Genomic DNA, 18,111 nt, shown 5'->3' on the forward strand with positions numbered 1-18,111 from the left:
TAATGGGACACTACACTACCAATGATCCCAAAACTGAGATTACATTTATACTCTAAAACTACATTCCAATATGTTAATTAAAATCTTGTAACTGTAATTTTTGTTATATTTTAAGCAAGATATGGTTTACAGCCATACATCAGAAAAGTTCAACCTTAGTTAAAGCCATACTTCGAATTATCTCTTTACATAGCTCGGGGAAAGGGCATGTCTTTGTCATTCCTTATCAACACAAGAAGTTATAAATCCCATCATCTGTTAGACATTTACCCCAGGTTCTCTTAGGGATTTACACAGCTAGCACAAGTGGATGCTTTTTAAATTTTTAGGGTCTAATCTTACAAACTTTAAACTCTTCCTTTGCCCAATAGCATGCTGATGATATATTCTTAAATTATATAATACTAAAGCAGATTAGAACAAATAACTTTATCTCATATAACAATTAAAAAGAACTTGGTACACAACACTGCAAAGGCACTTACAGCTTTTTAGCTGAGTAACTGTGTAATTTACCAGTACCTAGGAAATTATCATATATTTCAGGAAATATTGAATATAGGTTCTGAACTGACACTGATTCTGGAATCAGTGTCAATCATTAATGCTATCTAGCACTCAGAGTCAGTAATGGATATCAAATAGTCATTAAAATTTTAGCATTCATTCTTATTATAGTAGAACAAAAATGTCTCTGAATTTATCCTCTTTTTATTTTTCCAGCTTCTGGAATTTCAACAGATATCCTCAATAGCTATCAGAATCCCCATGATTAGTAGAATGAGTTCTACTAATTTGAGGAATATAAAATGGAATATCAAATTAGAATTATATCTACTTTGGAAAATGTTAGACCAAGAGCAATCCTATATTTCTGATATCAGTGCAACTTAAAGACATACTTTCTTTCAAAACATACTCTTGTCTTATACTGAAGTCAAGATATTTTAGAAAATATTGTGTTTTTTTTTTATTTTAAGCATGATCAAATAAAGAAAACAAACAGTATTATTTGTTTGAGAAAATTAGCACGTTCCTCGGTATCTGTTGTGGAGCTTTCTTCTAGTAAAATACAATCTTGTCTACTATGTGCTATGTTGTGACTTCTAGGTAAAAATTCTGTCTAGGTGAAAATTAAGCAGGTTGACTCAGTAACTCAACAACTACTTATCAAAACACAGGAGACATTTTTTGATTATTTCAGTAGACTCCTGACACATTAGCCAACTGTCTGGAGACTTTCTATTCAGCAATGATAGACTTAAGAACAAATATACTTTTATTGCAAATGAAAAAAGCTTAGACCCATTCTCTCTTTGATCTTTAGAAACTCCCGTATGTTGTGGCCATAAAGGTACACACCTTGAGATTGCCCCTTGTCTTGTAACTGAATCATGATTTCTTTTGTTGAATCGATACCTTCCTGTTATATTATAATCTGATTGTTATATTATAATCTGATTTTTACTGAATCATTGTTTCTACTGTTAAGTAGACACTGTCCTATTATATTACTCATGATTGTTTCTCCCCCAGACATACAACTATTGATCTAGAAATTTCTTTTCCTCCATTCTTATCATTAATGTCTATTAGAATCAATATGCTTTCAGCTGGCAAACCAACAATAAACATTTACCATTCCACCTCAGGGGTAGTGAAATCTTTATGACATATATTACAATTTAATTCGTAGAAGTCTTAATCATCTTTCCCTCACTGGTTAAATGCAAAATACATTGGTGATATTACACTGATTGGATCCAGTGAATAAGAACTAGCTGTGAGAGTAAGATATTTGTATGCCAGAAGGACAGAAATAACTCCAAATCAATTCTAGAACTTGCTATCTAAGGGTCAATGGGTAGGTCATGTTAAGATATACCTTTGAGAACTGAAGAGCTAGTACAGCTGGTAGAAGAGTAAGTGCCTTATTTGAAGTCAACCTGGGATTAATCCTTGTTACCCTCTATGGTCTACCAATCCCCTCCAGGAGAAGTTTGTAAGTTTAGAGTAGAGAATAAGCCCTTAACACTGCTGGGTGTGGCTCAAATACAACCTATTCATTTTGATGCTCACTTTTTAGTGATATATTGTTTGGAACCTTTGACAAGCTTTAAAATATGCTTACATCTTTATAATTTTAGAACAAACCCTAACATCTTCTGCATATAACTAACCTTTTGAGAAACAGCTCTATTATATCTACAGAATCTTATCAAAGACTGAATGCTTGACCGTGAGCAACCAAATTATCATGAAACAAAATTTTCATTATGGATCTGTTGACACATAAACTAACAAGCCATAAATGTGACACGTATAACACTATTCTATTATCAAATGGAAGTGATGCTTAACATGACCGGAACACCAAGCCGACTTTGCAAATTACATGAAGTGAATCAAATTCACATGACTCCACTCTCCAGCTACACTGTCCTTTATCTCCTAGCTTGCATCTTCAGTAAAGTTCCCTAATAACTGACAAAATAAACAGAATATTTGGTCTTCTTTTCTGATAGTTTTGCATTATATGCAGGTATTGCCTTGTTTGCCAACAAGTTGATGAAATGGTTCCATATAGGGAATTTTCTGTTAATCTTTGTTATTGGAAGATTTTTGTATTCAACAGTGGTTGTAACCCGTTAAACTAAAATAAGTAGATTATTTGCTGAGTCTATTCACAAACTCCATCTCTACAACCTTAACCTTTCTTAATAAGCTCATTCGGTCATGATGGGATGATGGTAGAGATACTGACCAATACACAGAAAAATGATCATCTTATCACTTGACTATAAAAACCTGCTGGTGAATATTCTTAGTGGGCATAATTCTTTTCATGCTTTTTACTCATTCAGTGAAGATGTATATATCTCTTCCCCCAATAGCTTTTTCACGAATGCTTTAATATGTTTCCTCTAAATATCTGACCGTAGAGATAAACCACGGACCACACCCCAATAATCAGTATAAAATCACACACTCAAGTATTTTTCTTTCCAATAATTTAATAACCGAGTGCTATGCTAAAAGCTCTGCATACTGGAAAGCACTGTCCTCAACACTGCTATTATCCTTTCCTTTTGGGATATCCTGAGAAAAACTAGGAATGGCTGTAGTGTGATCTCTTAAAACGCTTATCATGATGCCTGCATATCATGATTACATTGAATTGCGTCTATCATGGAAGAAAGTATTTTTTTATTGTTTCATAATAAACTTTCACTCTGCATGCAGTGATTTGCTTTTCCTGTATGCAGTGCTTCTACCCAAACTACCATTTGTGAACTCGCAGGATAGCTTATCTACCACCAAATACTGTATACAACATTATTTCTGGTCAAGAAACTTAACTTTTTTGAAAACAAAGTACAGCAATAGGCTCAAGATCATGAAATTTATAGGTCTCCTATGTACCACTTTCCTGAAGAAGCTGGATGATAGAAAACGGATTAGTTCTTTGGAAATTCAGTTACAAAATCCACTGGGTGGCAATGCCTTGCAAGACAAAAATAAAGTTGTCCATAATGGTGGATACACTCTGGTTCAATACTAAATCTATTATAGTATATATTCTCAAGTCATATATCTGTGTATAGAATCAAGGAGCAAAGGCTGGTCTATGGCTTAGTGGTAGAGTGCTTGCCTTGCATGCTTGTGCTCTGTAGCTTGAATTGCGGCAATGCTAAATAAATAAAATCAAAGGGCAGAAAATATGAGTGGTAGCTCTTTTATTGTTTTGTTTTTGTTCTGGTCCTTACCTGTCAGTGCCATTACTCAGAACTTAAATTTTGGCTCTGGGTTCAAGGATTATTCCTGATGGTGCTCAGTTGACCATATGGACCACATGGTGCTCAGTTGACTGTCAGCTGCATGCAAGGCAAACATCCTACCTGCTATACTATCAATCTGGCCCCAAAGTGGCAACTCTTATAATAATCTCTAGAACCTCATTGAAAAAAAGTTTTTCCTGTGCCTATTATTTAAAATATACCAGCCAATTTCAGTGCCAGAGGAAGGAACGCTTCCTACAGGAGACACAACTATTCCTTTCAAATGTAAATGAATATTATTACCTGACCTATATGTACTCTCCTCAGGCTCTGAATCAACTGGCAAAGCAGGAAGGACTTATGCTAGCTGTAATGATTGAAGCTAATTTCCAAAGTTGACCTCTCCCTAATGAGAAAAGAAGTAGAATGTAGTATTAAGGGCCCTTATGTTACCTTGTACTATGAATAATGATATTAAAAAACTCCAATAACCAAATCCAAGTGGAAGAACTAATGATCCAGATCTTATGCAAATGAAAGTTTGGGTGACTGAACCAGTGAAAGATCTATGCCAGTTTATGTATTTTCATAAAGCAAACCAAAAATCAGAATTGGTAATGGAAGAAGTTCCTTACAAAAACCAGCTATGGTCACATGACCAGCTACAGCATTAAGACCTATAATTCTCATGTATATTTTTTATTGTTTTAATATGTGTGTCTTCCTTCTCTTTTACCCTTTTGTCCTATAGGGGTAAAATATATTAATTTATATCATAATACTTATTATTCGCTCCAGACGGGTCTGGAGCGATAGCACAGCGGGTAGGGCGTTCGCCTTACAAGCGGCCAACATGGCCGACCCGAGTTCGATTCCTCCACCCCTCTCGGAGAGCCTGGCAAGCTACCGAGAGTATTCGATATGCCAGACACAGTAACAACAAAGTCTCCAATGTAGACGTTACTGGGCCCGCTCGAGCAAATCGACGATCAACGGGAGGGCCTTTACCTTTACCTTACCTTTACTTATTATTAATTGTACAATACATATTTAGAATCTAGAGGATATAAAGGGAATTAATAAATTTTACATAGCAACTTTGCTTACTCCTCTAAAGAAGTCATTGTATTTTTTATCAGAGTATAGGAAAGTTATTATGCTCTTTCTATTTTCCCTATTTTTACATTAGGTACAATTTAAGTAGATGCATTTGAATGTCAAATTGATATGGAGTTTATTCATGACAATTTTGCATGTCAATTTGATGCCCAGACACCTAATTTAGTGTTCTTTCTTGATATTTCTGAATGTATTTCTAAAACTGTTTAATAGATCAATAAGTATACTTGATAAACTAATGCTCTTTCCCAATTGGGTGGCCATTCTTTAATCCACTGAGGAAACCACTTGTGCAGAGGGATGGAGGGATATTAAACTTCATACTGCTGCTGATTGGTTAAACTGTAATATTCATCTTCTGCTCTAGACTCTTATAGGTTTCAAGCCTTCAGTCTGAAGTTTGAATCAATCACATTGCTTCCTGGCTCTCAAGTTTTTGGAGTATACCAATAACTTTCCAGAGTTTCCAGTTCACTGGCAACACAACATAAGATTTCTGGGCTTCTGTGATTGATTAAACCAATTCTTTATAATCTCATTGTTGATCCTTTTGCTTGAAATCTTACATGTTGCAATGTATACATTTAAGAATCAAACATATTGTATGTAATCACACACAGTTAAATGCTACTTTGTGTTTTAACCTAGAAACTTCTAATTAAAGCCAAATGTTGGGAAAACGCTAGTCTACATTTTGATATGTATTTCTATGGAACAGTATAAACTGTTTTTAAATTGTTATAGCACTTAATAAAACCATTGCTGAAAACCATTTATTTTTGTCTTGTTAGGTCAATGATTGCAATATTTCGTACACATGTAGAATATCCTGTCACATCCTTAAATCCCATCTTAGAGTTTTAAAAAATAGAATATATATATACATATATATGTATAAAATTTTAACAAAGTCTTTTCAGGTAACATAATAAACTACCTTCAATGTGAGAAATAGACACTCTCTCAAACTAGAATTTTAAATTGTCCTTTAAACATTGAACCCATAGTCCTGTGTAAAAGATAATCCTGTACAGTCTTTTTAAACAGATCTTAAATTCTTAAGTGGTTTCTCACTTCATGCTTCATTCCCTTTGATTACTTCTATAAGGAATTGACAAAGAGTGATGAGAAATGTTCTCACTTCACATGACCTAGATAGAAATAAAGTGTCTCTTTTCTAAATTACAGATGCTAATAGTTTCAAGTACATAAAATATGTGAGAATAAATTTTTTTAAATCATCTATTGATCGATCTATTGTCTATTCTAATTTTTTAAATGTCTAAATAGAAAATGGCCTATACATATTCATTTATTCTTTATTTCAAACCTTTTTCTTTGTTTCTTCATGAATGCAGCTTATATATTTCTATTCTTCAAGTCTTGAATACTGTGTCCTCAGTGAAGCCATACAGAGACTCCCAAACTAGTAAATATATTTCCTCTATCTACTCACTCTTTTTATGGCATTTACATATTCATGAGTCAAATCATTGAAAAGACGCACAAGTCTTTATAGTATCCTAATATAAGGCTTTAAGATGAATAAGTACATTTTATATCAAGATAATGAAAACATTGGTAAACACCTCAGTGCTTTGAGACCTCCAAATTTAGTTTCTTGGGCCGAAGTTCTGGGAAGTTGGGAATCTATCGTTAATCCTTTTGCTCTCGTTTTTAAGATTATAAACTATCATTATCCATGTAAGATAGCTCTGTCCAAAGGCACTGTTTCACTGTTTTATCTTTTTTTCGGGGGGTAGGGAGTGGGCCGACACATCCAGTGATGCTCTTCAGGATGGTACTTGGGAGTTACTCCAGATAGTGCATGGGAGATCATGAAGTACTGAGGTTTGAACCTAATTCTCTCTAATTACATATGTGATTCTTGTGCTCAAGCCTTTTGAGCTATATTTTTTCAGATCATTTCACTATTTTTTACTAGTTCATGAGTCTGGCGCCTTAGACTACTCGGCCATCCTAACAATGAGTGTCGTGATGGAGACATTACTGGGCCCGCTCGAGCAAATCGATGAACAACGGGAGGACCGTGACCACTTACTAGTTCATAGAAAAACTAAGTTGTAAAATTGATTAAATTGTATTCCAACTTTCAATGAATAAAATTTTTTCACATTGAGAATGTCCACACTGTGTTTTTCAAGGGGTCATTCCTGGCTTTGTGCTCAGGAGTGATACCTGGCAGTGCTTGAAGGATCATATGTGCTATTGGGGATTCAAACTGGGATTGACTACATGAAAAAGAAGCACTTTACTTACTATATCTCAGGCTTAATTTTAATAAACATTTTAAGCGAGATGTTATGCTATGCCTCTAAGGGATTCTCAGAACTTTATATATCATTCGCTGTCACTAACACTCTCCTCTCATTATTCATCGATTCGCTTGAGCTGGCCCAGTAACATCTCCGTTCTGAGACTTGCTATTACTGTGTTTGGCATATCCAATATGTCACAGGTAGCTTGCCAGGCTTTGCAGTGTGGGCAAGATACTCTCAGTAGATTGCTGGGCTCTTCAAGAGGGGCAGAGGCCGAGCTGGCTGCACACAAGGCAATGCCTTACTGCTATGCAATCACTCCAGCCATATCGGTGTAGTATCACTTTTAAATACATTACATCCTTGGTGAAGGGATGGGGTCAAACTTTTAGTTATCCTTGGGATAAGGATAAAATTTCCTCATACCAGATGAAAACTATTTTACCTTTCCATAATCTCAGCTTTTTAAAATTGAATCATCATAAGATACACAGTTAGAAAGCTATTCATGATAGGACTTCAGCGATATAAAGTCCCAACACCCATCCTCCACCAGAGTGCATGTCCCACCACCAACATCCTTGCCACAACCCACTTCTGCGAATCTGTCTCTATTGCAGGCAATTTCCTTCATTCTTTCTCTCCCTTTGGCATAACTATTTCGCAATAACCATTACTGAGAGGTTAGGTTTGTTCCTTTACCGACTTTTAGCACACAGTGCTTATCCAGAGTAATCATTTTCAACTATCTTTGTCATTGTTCTGTCTTCTGTACCCACCTATCTTCTCCCCCAACGCTTGAAGCAGGCTTCCAATTATAGATCACCAATCCTCCTGGCCCTTGTTTCTACCATTCTTAGGTATTAGTCACATATTATGTTCTTTTATGGTGTCCCACAAATGAGTTCAATCTTTCTATGCCTGGTCCTCTCCTAATGACTCATTTTACTCAGCAAGATGCTCTCCATGTTCATTCATTTATAAGCAAAAGTCATGACTTCATTTTTCCTAACAGCTGGATAGTGATAGTACTTCATTGTGTAGATGGACTATAATTTCTTTAACCAGTCATCTGTTCTCAGGCAGTTGGGTTATTTCCAGATTATGGTTATTATGGATAGTGCTGCAATAAACATAGAAGTGCAAATAACATTTCAACTTGTATGTTTTTTGGGGGGGCCCTGGGGTTTATTCCCAAAAGTTAAACAAAGTTAGATATTCTAACACTGACCCAAAAATTTATAATCACCTAATATTTTAGAAAGGAGCAAGAAATATAACATGGAGGAAATAAACTTTAGCAAGTTTTGCTGGGAAAACTGGACAGGTACATGCAAACAAATGAACACAGACCTCTCTCTCTCTCTCTCACGCCAAGCACAAAAGTCATACCAAAATGGATCAAAAACCTCAATATAAAACCTGAATCCATAAGGTACAGGGGCAAATGTGGGAAGAACCCTAGAACACATTAAAGTTAAATGCATCTTCAATGATGAAGAGTTTCGGTGAGATGATATCACCATGCCGAACTCGTCTCTTGATATGGGTGATCACATCTTTGTAGAATGGTGAGATCCTAGTAGTGAATCCATAATACAGATCACAGAGGATCTTGATGTATTGAGTTTGAACGACCTGTTTGGCTAGGACTTCGATGACTATTTCTGTCTCAACAGAATCTAAGACATTCTTTAAATCAATGAACATTACACAGAGAGGCATCTTGAACTCCAGAGAACCCCCAATGAGCTTGCTTTTTGTGTGTCTGTCATCTACAAACTGTAAGTCACCCTGAATAGGATTGGCAGAATACTAGATGAAGGACAACCATGCGAGTAGAACGGCTTCTGCAAAGGATACAGCATGATCAAACATATCCACACAATAAACAAGCACATTCATGTTTCTCAGGAGTTCACGATGCTACTCTGTCTAAAGTTCATTGATTTAAAGAAGGCCTTTGATTCTGTTGAGACAGAAGCAGTCATCGAAGCCCTAGCCAAACAGGACGTTTAAACTCAATACATCAGGATCCTCCGTGAGCTGTATTACAGATTCACTACCAAGATCTCACCATTCTACAAAGAAGTGATCATCCATGTCAAGAGAGCGGTTTGGCAGGGTGATACCATTTCACCGAAACTCTTCAGTGCCAGCCTCAAGAACGTCATGTGATGACTGGAATGAGAAGGAATGGGAGTGAAGATAGACGGTAGGCAACTATACCACCTCCACTTTGCTCATGACTTTGTTCTAATAGCACCAAACATTAGCCAAGCGGCACAAATGCTGGCTGACTTCGACTGTGAGTCTGGAAAGGTCAGACCACAGCTGAATCTTACGAAGACAATGTTTATGAGATACAGTCTCGTTCCTAATGTTCCTTTCACTCTCAATGGAACAAGCATCTCCGAATACAACAGTTATGTGTACTTGGGTCGAGAAGTCAACATGACGAATGACTTGGCACCAGGAAGAGAGCAGCTTGGAACACCTTCAAGAGCACTGACAAAACAGCTAAGAGGACGAAGAAACCCCGGCTCCAGGCACATCTCTTCAATTCCACTGTTCTTCCTGCATTAACATATGCCTCAGAGACCTGGGCCCTACAAAACAGGATGAGAACGCTATTAGGGTCTACTAGAGAGGAATCGAAAGAGCTATGCTTAGAGTATCACGCTTCACTCAAATGAGAGAAAGAATCTGGAGTTCCAACCACCATCGACGATAAAGAATCAGGGATGCTATCTCATTCGTCAAGGCATGGAAAATCAGATGAGCTGGATATGTAATACTATTTGGAGACAACTGCTAGACTAGAGCTATTACCAACTAGATTCCACAGGTCTTCAAAAGATTGCATGGCTGTCCACCTGTGAGAGGGTCAAACTTCTACGTCAAGATCCTGAATGATTGGTTTGTGGCTCTTCGTGTTCCTGGAGCGAGCAGTCACCATTGGGCTACACTAGCACCCAAAAGGGATGAATCGAGATGTTACTGGCACTCACTCTAGCAAATCAATGAGTAATAAGATGTCAAGTGATCAAGTGATCACATGAGTAATAGTTAGAAGTTTTGAATTATAAGAAAATTGAATTAAAATTTGAAAGGTTCCAACAGGCATTTAAAGCAATGTTAAAGTCATTTTACAAGGGTAACGAGGGCCTATGTTAACCAGTATTTGTTGCTTCTGTGTAATGAAATATGGAATCAGACACTTGGCTGGGATCTCACCATTTCAGAGATACAAACTCAAAGCATGTCCTTAATTTAGAATGCAAATCAGTGTATTGGACCTAGATGCTCAGGTCCATTATGAGAACTATCTTCATTTATCTTTGCATTTTAATATTTGCATCTTAAATAGTAGCAAGATTGTGATTCTTTTCTATCTAATCATTGGCCCAGTGTTCAGCATGTTATATAGCAGTACTCAGTGAATGTTAATTAGACAAATTTATGAATAGATGAACATACTGATAGATGTATGTATGTATGGACACATGGATGTATGGATGATGGATATTAATGAAAAAATGACAGGAAAATAATTTCCGATGTTACAAATCTTTATCAGTCATGCTATTTTTAAAATATGAAATTAGAATATGGAATATACTTAGAAACCATAGACACCATAAATTAACTTGGAAACTCAAGTTATTAGAAATAAACTGCAATTATTAACTGAGTTAGTTATGTTCAAAGATTAAAATATTCATTCAAATCAGCTGTATGACTCGAGATGTTGGTTGTAAAATGTACCTGCCAAAAACAAATCTAATGAACTAATGATATAACTTTAATATTAGAAATACAACTTGGAATTTCACTACATGTTTTATTTAAATTTTGATTCACTGTGCAAACATATCTTTAAAATGTATTCCTAAATGAAATTGTAAATAAAAATGGAAAGAATAACTGTCTGCAAAATTAAGGAGAGACAGTGATTAAATCACCATGATATTCAACTAGCACAGAAAACTTGAGATGAGGACAGAAAAAGACTCAAAAGAGGGTAGTAGAAAGGGAGAGTTTTATAGTTCATGTCATCACCATCAATATTTTTTGTGCTTATTCACTCTGAATTTTGCATTGTGCTATATGAAGGAGACGTTACTAGGGCCTGCTCGAGGCAATCAACAAATAACAGGATGGTCGTGATTCGTGATATACTCTAAGAGACTATTCTATCAACACTGGTGCTGCTGAATCATCTAGTGCTGGCAGTGAGTCAGATAGACAGAGAACTTATTTGTTCAAAACTTACTTTGGCTATTTATAATAAAACCGAAAAAATTAAAACACTTCTGTACTACATGAAGCTCCAAAGCCAAAAAAAATTGATTTAAACAATGATTTAGACATTTTAGGTGAAAAAAATAATTTTAAAATATTGTTTCCTTAAACTTTGTCCTTACCCAGATCCTTCCCACATATTATTCTTCATGGACATAATCACAACCTTTTAAAATTACTGCTTTTGGAGAAAATATTACAGCGTTCCAAATTAAGATCCATTTTTTTTCCTATTGACATCTTTGTTCTCTTTTTGCTTATCCTCATTAATCACAATTTTATTTTGTCTCTGTTTAGCTTTCATTCTGCTGTTCCTTTGGCATTTTACCATTTCCTTACAGAGCACAATAGTATAAAAAAAACTGATTAAATGGATCTTTATTTTTTAGGTATTTAACATATAATACAAACTTGATTACAAGTGCCAAGAGCTACCTTTAATAAAATATCGTGGAAGACTTTATTACCTTTTTTTGTTGTTGTTTCTTCTTTAGTTTGCTTTCCACTTAATTGATTTAACTCTGAAATTAATATAAGTAGATTAGAATTTCATGAAATATGTTACCTCATTTCTTTCTGGTAACTTAAACTTATTTGTTAGTTAATAATCTTTTTAACACAAAGACTAATATTTTGGGAGGCCTGAGAGGCAGTATAGCTGGTGGGTCTTGCACGCGGCAGACTCAGGTCCAATCCCCAATACGCCATTTGGTTCCCCAAACCCAGCTGGAGTGATTTCTGAGTGTAGAATAAGAAGTGGGTATTGCCCAAAACTGTTATTTTTAAGTAATTAATAACACTTGTTTTCAATTTTTAAATACATTTTCGCATATCTATATATACCACCACTTCCAAACCTATCTGCATACAAGAAAAATGGAGAAATCCAATGAAGTCAATCTATCATTAAGTATAATCATGCTTTTTTGTTAACATCATTCATTGTATGCAAGGCCTCAAAGCATACACTCTTTACTTACCTAATCACTCAATGTGCAAAACAAATTTGTTATACTTCAGAGTCATTTTCCCTTTTTCCTCCTTTAGCTTTACTTACTGTCCATATCATTTTTCTATTGAATACAAAATGACTTTCCTTTGACTCTAGTGGTATGCTGTGTTTAAAAAAAATGTCCTCACATTTGTATTATTCCTTTTGCTATATATTAAGCATAATTTCAGAAATCACAAGATATATTTTGTTAGGGGTCTTATAATTTACAACTCCTACAGAACAAAGCAAAATATTATGAGCCTAATTGCAAGTCAGAGAATTAAAATTTTGACATCATGGTTTCCAATTCATTTGAAAAATTATATATGTATTTTGCAAATTGACTTCTTATTGTCTAGCACATTCAGTTCTTGAAACAACTGTTTAAAAAATTATCACTTAGAGATGATAAAAACATGCAGTAAGTTAAAAGATCAAAAGCAAATCAAAGTTATAAAGTTCTAATACAAGCAAACTTCTTTGATAACTGAAAGAAGTACAAAAGATCATAGTATAGTATTGAGATAGAATGTGAAACTAATCACATTGTTGTATCAAAGATCAGCCAACAATGCACAGGTTGTGCATCCCATGAGGAGACAAAAATAGCATAGGCAGAGAAGGGAAAACAGCTGTGCCTCTATTATGCGTCACCTTGCGTGTTACACTTGCATCTGTGCTAGCTTTAAGGTGGTTTTATTTAATATTTGGTGATACACACATAATGAAAAATGTAATACAATACAAAAAAGCAAACAAAGTCATAGCAGTATAAAAAAAAAGCTAGCAATATTGATGATGCATGTTATATATAACCACAGAGATATTTACTGAATTTCTTCTATGAATCTTCTAAAGAGCTATGAAGATAGATATACGTAGTATAAGAAAAGCTGCTAGTACATTTGCAGATGCGAAGGTATGGAAATGCCATAAAACTGTATGATTTATAAAGATGAAAAACTCATTTTTCACTGATATCTTTTGCAGAATTGAGTGGTCATCACTGTTTTCTCCATTTGGCAAGGGCTACTACTATGCTTTCCATTAAACAGATAATAAAATCACTAGGCCTTGGGTGATAAACAAAACTAATAGCACAAGTAGAAAGAAGTCTGGACCATTTAACAGCCAGTTTTCCATTTCTACTGGAAATAAAATTTCATTTTGGAGAGTAGCATATTAACTCATAGACATCACAATTATGCATACACAGTGATGTCTTTTATGCAAATATAATTGGTGTCAAGTCAAGCAAATAAATAAAAAATAGTCATTCTGCTGTGTACCTTTAGTATGATTGATAAAATTCCATTTCACTAAGGCTACAGCTTTTCTTATTGTTCTCCATAATCCTACATTATTTGCATGGATGGAAGAAATGTATTTATTTGATGTATCTTAAACAATAGTGATTTTATATTTCCTTGGTAAACACTTCCCAAATGAATACTCAGAAAATTTGTTTAAAAATGCCTTTGCATTGTAAGTGGCCAATCTGATTTCAATACCCTGCATCACATATGATTCCCTGAGCCCACCAAAAGTGATGCCCAGCACAGAGACAACAGTGAGCTCTGAGTACTGCAAGGTGTGTCCAAAATCAAAACAAAATATCTTTGATTAAGGTTTCTGCATAATGATGAATGAATGTTAAATTTCCACTAAATGTTTCATTAACTTTGATTGCTATTTAGTTAATGCCAGCAATCAAGTAAGATTCTGCTTAATTGTCTATCAAAATGCTATGTATCAGATCTATATTGTTTAACCCTAGAAACATTGTTTATTAGGTACGTTACATAACTATTTATTCCATGTTTGCCATTTATCTTTAAGTAATTCATTTTAGTTGTAAGCTGATTTACTACATTACATACTGTACATTCACTAATCTTTGTGGAGTGGGCATACCCTGTAGTACTCAGGGCTTACCTCTGGTTATGTACTCAATGGACCATATGGAATACTGTAAATTACACTACTCATCGTACTATCTCACTAGACCCTTATTTCATCTTTTTATTTGTAAATTTTAAACATCCAATTGACAAACTTCATATTCATATTTTGTCATGAAAACAAGTTAAAGTCAAAGTCAAGTTTAAATGATTTAGCAGAACTGTCACTGTCACTGTCCTCCGGTTGTTCATCAATTTGCTCGAGCGGGCCCAGTAATATTGTGAGACTTGTTATTGTGTTTTGCATATCGAATACATCACAGGTAGCTTGCCAGGCTTTGCCATGAGGTCAACATACTCTTGGTAGCTTTCTGGGCTCTCTGAGAGGGGCTAAGGAATGGAACACGGGTCAGCCAGTTGGGCAGCGTGCAAGGCAAATGCCCTACCCGCTGTGCTATCGCTCCAGCCCATTAGTATTTCAATTTTTAAAAAGTTTAGGCACTTTAATTTACAGCACATCTAATGACAGTTTCATGCACACAATGTTCTAACACCAGATCATACACTATGACTGAGTAGACTGATCTTAGGGATGCCAGGATGATTTAATGCATGCAAGTCAAACAATCAATATACCATAAAAAAATAAAACCTCATCATCATATCAATAGATGCAGAAAAAACATTTTACAGAATGCAATATTCATTTATAATAAGCACTTTAATAAAACTGGGGAAGAAGAAACATTTCTCAAAACAGTTAAAAATCATTTACCACGGATATACAGCTAATATCATATTCAATGGTTAAAAACTAAAAGCCTTCCTTCTGAGATTAGGCATAAGATAAGGCTTCCTATTCTTACTACTATTATTTAGTATAGTATTGGGAGTCATTTTTGAAGCAATTGTTAAGAAAGACCTATTAAAAAGTCTGAAAAGTAAGTCAATCACTTTGCAGATGATATAGTACGAAGTCACAAAGCCTGACACACTGTAGGGCCTGGAGGATCTTGGTTACATAGCAGGGGAAGGTGTCAACATGTGCTCGTGGCAGAGCATGGAGAGGGAAGTGTCAGAGAGATAATGGTCATGCAGTGTGGTGAGAATCCCAGGAGAAGAGCATGTACACTTCCTCCTAGAACCCAGGTATGCAGGGAATCTGTAGCTGAGATCTCCAAGTCTGTTCGTATTGGGACTGGGTCTCCTCCAACCAGGTCCCAGTTTTCCAGTAACTAGGCAATCACATTCACAAACTGCCTGCCCCCTCCCCCCGCCCTGGGGACCATGTAATCTCATCAATGGCCAAGATCCAGAAACTATAAAAAAAAGTGATGCAGTATTTCCTGGAGCATGCAGCCCTATTCACAGCGGCCATGAGACCTCTTATATTCTAGCCCACTTATGGACCTAAAGTAGCACACGTGTGTTTGTTTTTAACATACTTGCTTGCATTCTTGTATATATGGGCATTAATGGCCCCAGAATGAAATGCAACAACCTTTACTCACTTTCCTCTTATTGTGGTGGGAAGAAGCTCGCTGGTTGGGTGGATGTTTGAAAATTATCTGTAATGAACTACTGTGAACTACTTTATGAAAATAAAATGTATAAAAATCATTAAAAAAAAACCAAGGAGCAGAGCGCGGATACTTCCTCCTAAGACCACAGGACACCATTGTCTCCTATCATAACTGCCTCCTCAGGTGCAAAGCCAGTGCCCCGCAGTGATTCCAGGAATAACTCTTCTCAGATTTCCCCCACCACTGTGACCTGTGTGTTGGTGGCATACTCTAAGACCCTGACAAACGGCCCATCTTTCCATTTGTAATACCTGATAACCTTGTGGATGGCGATCAGCCGTGCCCCGTCTAGGAGTAAGCACTATGCTTGATTAAGAACTTGATAATGAAAATGTTCAGGTACCAATCCTACAAACACAGCATTAGGATCATTTGTTTGCATCTCTTGAAGTGAGTCAGCCCTTGTTCACCAGCCAGCAGCGTGGGTTGGACCTGCTTCTGCTCCACTAAATTTCTGCAGTCAAAGAAGTGAATATTTCATTTTCAGAGATATCAAAATTCAGCCACTTCAACCTCTCCAGCAGGTCTTACTTGCTCTCTTTGGTTGTGTTGGTGATAAACCTGACCATCACAGAAGCATCATGTAACCAGCAAGTTGACTTGGTTTGTTGTTGTCTTTTTGGGTAATCAATCCAGAGGTGCTTATAAATTAGAAAACCCTCAACATCCTCCAAAATAAAACTCCCAGAATAATGACATTCTCAACAATTGTCTATGGTATCAACACAGAATTCGAAGGTATTCCTATATGCAAACAATGAAACAGAATATAGAGAGAAAAATCTCATTTTCAATTACAACTCAAAAAATCAGGTAGCTGATAAACAGTTTTACAAAAGATAAAATATATATATAAAATGAAATCAGTATTTGGATGAGCTATATGTCATCCAAATCAGGCAATCCTACTTTTCTACTGAAGTTCAGAAAACTACCTGTAATTGACAATCACTAAATCACAACTTAACCCAGTTATTGTCATCCAGTTATTTCTTCATTGCTTTTGTGTGTTTTATTAATTTTCTGAGTCTTACATGTATCATTTAAAAAATCTTAGCTTAACATACCTTGATTTTATTTTCTGTAATTTCATGCCTTTACTGTTTTGCAATTCTTGTGTTTGTTTATATGACTGATTAGACACCAAAATCAAGGACTAAAGTTTTTTTAATGATTTTTAAATCATTACCAAAAAGCTCCACCAAATGTTTTCTGTATTATAGCTGGGAACAGTTTCAAGAAACCAGCTCAAGGCAATAAACTCTTGTATTACAAGGCAATACAATATGATTTCACTGTTTTTCTTGGCAAATGAGTATGAAAATCCGAGTTCATCAAAAAAAGAGCAAATTGTGTCACAGACTTCAAATTCCCTTGTGAAATGAAAACAGAATGTTTGTAAACAGACTAAGTAATGGAGAGAGAAAAAATCTAGGGACATAATTTATTAAATATGAGATTCTTCCTGGAGAGAAATCTTCCTAATAAATAAAAATAGACTAACAAATTTAAAGGGAAATTGACTTAAAACTTATATTGTTATTAAGGTATTATTTCAATTTTATTATATTTCATTCTGATATATTGATGCAAAATTCTGATAAGGCCATTACTAATTATAACTATTGAAAGCTATGGCTCCTGTGAGAGACCAGAAGTTCCCGGAAAACTAGAAAGAAAGCTTTTGAAAAGTATCCAATAATGTTGCTAAATGTATATTTAAATGTTATTTAAAAACTTTTCTCTTAGCTTCAGTAATCAGGTAAATTTGTTGTAGATATGCATTTATTGATAATTTTTATTATTTTTATATTTTATATTTTTGTGTAATTGAACAGGCAAAAATGAAACTTTTAGAATATTTTCAGGTGAGAAATATTCAGAATGATCTGAAAACATCAGTTCACATTAGTAGGATAGATAGAACAGACACATCTGTTTGTTTTTCAAATTTCAGAGTATCTTTAATGAGGAATCAAAAGCTACTCACATCAAACTTAAAGTTGCAAAATAAAAACAAGCCAAACTGAATGGTGTTTAGTAGTAATATCTATTTTCTTACCAAAGCAGCATTTTCACTTCAACAAACAAAAATGATCTATAATTCAAGCTAGCAAGAAGTAACAATATAGAAAACGAAATGTCTAAAAC

General features: G+C 35.2%; 1 pseudogene; it reads right to left on the bottom strand.

Annotated features, from left to right (window-relative positions):
- Nucleotides 1-16,036: 16,036 nt before the first annotated feature.
- Nucleotides 16,037-16,532, bottom strand: LOC130026551 (haloacid dehalogenase-like hydrolase domain-containing protein 2; annotated as a pseudogene).
- Between the last annotated feature and the right edge of the window lie 1,579 nt (nucleotides 16,533-18,111).

This window comes from Sorex fumeus, unplaced genomic scaffold (genome assembly GCF_029834395.1).
Source record: "Sorex fumeus unplaced genomic scaffold, SorFum_2.1 ptg000034l, whole genome shotgun sequence".
NCBI classification, from domain to species: domain Eukaryota; kingdom Metazoa; phylum Chordata; class Mammalia; order Eulipotyphla; family Soricidae; genus Sorex; species Sorex fumeus.